We start from the raw sequence: 4,219 nt of genomic DNA on the forward strand, positions 1-4,219 counted from the left end.
GGGTTGGGTTTTTTTTTTTTTTTTTTTTTTTGTACCAGGGATTGAACACAGTTCCTTGCCCTTGCAAGGCTGGCAGCAGAACCACTGAGCTAAATCAGCAGCCCTTTAGAGTTGGGATCTTATTCAGAGTGCCCTTGGTATTGTTACCTGTCAGCATAAGACCAGAAACTGAGCATGTAGAAATCTGTAAAGGAATTTGGTGTTTCAGTGGCATATACAGATGCTATCTGTTTTAACAATGCATTTTTATTGTTGCTTATAAGAGCACACCCCCCATCGAACAGGAAACACAAAACAAAAATGAACAGCAGCAATGACAAACACCTTCTGAAATGTGGATAAAAGATAATTTGAAAAGCATAAGAATAACCTGTTTAAATCTAGACAGTCTTATCCGGTCACTTTCTAGTTCATGATACACAAGGCCTCTGTGGTAGTAATGCTACAGTTTGGTTCTTTTGAAGGAGGGAAAAAGAAGCAGAGAAGGCAGAGAAGACAAATCAAGTGATTGTGCACAGGAGGTTCTTGGAGGTCCTGACATGCAGTTCAGTGCACATCCAATTGCCTCAGGTTCCTGTGTCGGTCTCAACCATCATGGTTCCCTCTGAGAGGGAGGCGTGAGAATGGTATCTTCACATGACATCTGAGGGCACTGAATCAGGAGTAGGACTTAACACACATACTTGTGCAGTCTGACAAATGCTATTATGTTCAGCACCCCATTGTTATATCTCCTAATCCCTGAGACTTGTTTCATTGTAGTCACTAACCTAAATGCTAGAAGGTCCCACCAGCCCCCACCTCCCTACGGTACACCAGCCCCTGAACTAGGTACACCTCCTTACTGGTACATAGTGCCCCCATGATGCAATTACTCTCCAAAAAACCTTCTTCTGAGTGTGTGAGGCTTCCCAGGATGTTGTCTAAACTGTGATATTTGGTTGCTTTTTCTTTTTTTCAGAACTCAAAAGTTTCTTATCTAAAGAACATCTTCACTTAATGATCAACAAAATCAGAAGTTTGTTTCCTTTTTTTCCCCAACTGGTTCATAATTACTGGTAGTGATATAAATACAAATTTTGGCCATTTTTATCTGGATTCTCCACATTGCCTTACATGTAGCTTGTCAGATTTTGTGGCTTCTTTCCTATTTTCAGATATATTTCCATTAGTGATTGCCTCATCCAGGTGTGATGGAAATGAGGCAGTAATGGATTTCTATCTCCTTTCCTTTCCTACAATCTATCCTGCACATGGCACTGAGGTTCAAGTTCTTCAGTTTTTTTTCTGCACTACTCTCCATAATAGCACATTAGTTCCCATTTGGATCAGATTAACTTCTATTTCTATACTTCAAAATTCACTACCATTATATCCTGTTGTTTTTATCAGACATCATCTAAACTGTGCTTGTGAAGGAATACACAAACAAAAAATCCCCAAACTGGAAACACATTTTCTTTTACTCTAATTACTATCTTGACTAAGATTACATCACCTTCACTGATGTGTATATGGTTTGTCTTCTAGAGAGTAGTCACAGCTTCCTCATGTGATTGCTCACTGCTTTCTATTGTGTTGGTGTTCTGCATAGTTGTGCAGTGGTCCTGAGAGCATATGTTGATAACTTGATCTCACAGAGGAGTAGAATCTGAACAACTACACTTGGCAAGTGGCTGATCCCACGCTCTGAGCCAGGTGGAGGGTCTGTGGACGGAGGTCGAGTGCAGGAATAGAGTGTAGCAATCCACATCTTGATGAAAGAAATGAAGAATAGCCAACAAATGTGGTTAAAGGTGGACAGGAAGTCAAAAAACAATGAAGAAATATAAAGCATTATCTCTCACAAGTCTGAGTTCCTGGAGAGAAAAGCAATTTGAATCAGTAAGATAGCGACTGTAGGCAGCTGAGAAGGGAAACTAGAAGATTGAAGCTGGATATTTCTTGATATGACAAACAGATGCCAGTGATGTTTTTATAAGGTAATTGAGACTTTGGTAATGAGAAGGGAGAGAAAACACCCTGTGCCAGTACAGACAAGTGACTCCTAAATTTTAGTTAGGATTTTGCTGTATTATTAGTAGCTAAGTATAAATACTGCACTTATGTACAATGTACTGGAAAGATATTAATTTAAAGATCTTACTGATACTACACTGAAAATATGATTGAGAAATCACCAACTATTTAAAAATATAAATCTAATAGTTTTAGTAATAATTATAAAACTAATAAAATATTAATGTTTGTTTAGCTGTCACCTTTTTTTTTTTTTTCTTGGTACGGGGGAGTGAACTGGGGACCTTGTACTTGCAAAGCAGACAGTGGAACCACTGAGCTAAATCCCTGGCCTTAGCTATCACTTGTTGCTAGCATGTTTAGTATTCTCCAGCTATCCTATCAGGACGTGTAATTTATTTGTTCCTTGACTCAGGGCTGAGCTTGTGGGTGGCTTTGACTAATAGACTATGGTGGAAAAACTTAAACCTCAGAGGCTTTTGCCTTCTCTTCCCTGAACATGACTCCATGTGAAGAAGTCAATTTATCCTCCTTGAGAGTGAAAGACTGCTTGGAGAGAAAGGCTGAGCTATGCCACCTGAGCCCAGGTCTCCTTCACCATTCAACACAGTAGGGGCTTCTGTAAAACTAGCAAAGTACCACTCATCCAGCCTGGGGATAGGGGGAAATTTATGTCAGCAGTGTTTGGGGTGATTTATTAGGCAGTATTTGTTAACTAATCAGCCTACAATTTTGACATGCTTGCTGTTTGGTTTATATACTTTCCTAGCACATTGATATAAATGACAATCTAAACTCTAGGGCAGAGTCAGGTGGCACGTCAGTAAACATCTCTGACCATGCCATTTAGGAAATATTCAGTAATTAATAGAATTGGATGAAAATTGTGCTATGAGACCCAGATGGTGGACTAGAGAAAAAGCAGCACTCAGAAACTGCTCCAAGGTATTAGTTGAAAACAACTGGCTTGAGACAGCAGAAATCCCCACATTTTTTACATCTCCATGATGAAACATACCTGTTTTTCTGCAGTGAGACAGTGGGCACCCTCCCTAAGAGCAGCCTCGGGCCCAGGAGAATGGTAACTGTGACACAGAAAAACCAAAATCACAGGACTGAGGGTAACACCCTTGTATCTGCTTGTAGGAGTTTGAATGCCACACAGAAAATCTCAGTGTGATGCGTAGATGGTGTAAAACCATTTAGGAAGATAGAAATGGTGAGGAGAGAGGAATGGTGAGGAAGAGGCAGGAAGTGAAAACCCATGGTGGTTTGAACATTGTTAGAAGGAAAGAGTTAAACTGCATGAGGTGTGCTGGAGTCACAATCTGGGTAGAGCCACTGCAGAGCCCAGTAGAAAGCTGGACGCCCACAAACTTATCACAGCTCAGACCTTGTGTACCTGTTATGCTTTAGATAAAAAATGTCTCTCTAAAATTTTACATGTTCAGAAATGGGACTTTTAGAAAGTGGCTAGATCATGGGGGCACTATACCTATCAGTGGATTAATCCATTAATGAGGTCATAGCTGAATGTGCTGTTAGGAGCTGGGGCCTGGTCAAAGGAGATGGGTCACTGATACCATGACCGGGAAGGGTGTAAATTTGTCATTGGCTCCTCAGTCTTTCTGGTTTCTTGACATGGATCTAATCAGCCTTCCTCCACCATTTCCTTACCACGCAGTGTCTGCCTTGGAGGCAGCCATTCATGCACACACTGAAGGAGCCAAAATAACCCTCTCCTCCTTTAAACTGTGGGTACTGAGTATTTTATTTCAGAAACAGGGAAGTGACAGTCTCCAACTGATTCTTCCCTGCCCAAAAACATTCAGGGTCAATGTGGCAGTGGGTAGACACTGGCCAGCCACACCTGCAAAAGCATGTTCTGGTGAATTCTAAAACTTTGGCTCGCAGTTGGAATCTCCCCAAACAACGCAAGTACGAGATTTGACAGACATTCTGGGTTTTCCAGATCCTGTCACTTCCAGGTATAAAAGAGACTGAGTTGTAGGATGTGGTTCAATCATGCCGCTAGCAGACCTGCCTGGGTGCTTATCTGTAACCATGGAAGATCACAGGTCAGCCTGCAGACTTCCCTAAATAACTTCTCCTACTTACACAGAGGATGAGAACTCTGGATTGAAAGATTTTTACAACCTTAATTTTATCAGATGGCATCCAACCATAAAAAGCAGGGGGA

This window comes from Fukomys damarensis, unplaced genomic scaffold, assembly GCF_012274545.1.
Source record: "Fukomys damarensis isolate Sample0158 unplaced genomic scaffold, DMR_v1.0_HiC HiC_scaffold_18, whole genome shotgun sequence".
NCBI classification, from domain to species: Eukaryota; Metazoa; Chordata; class Mammalia; order Rodentia; family Bathyergidae; genus Fukomys; species Fukomys damarensis.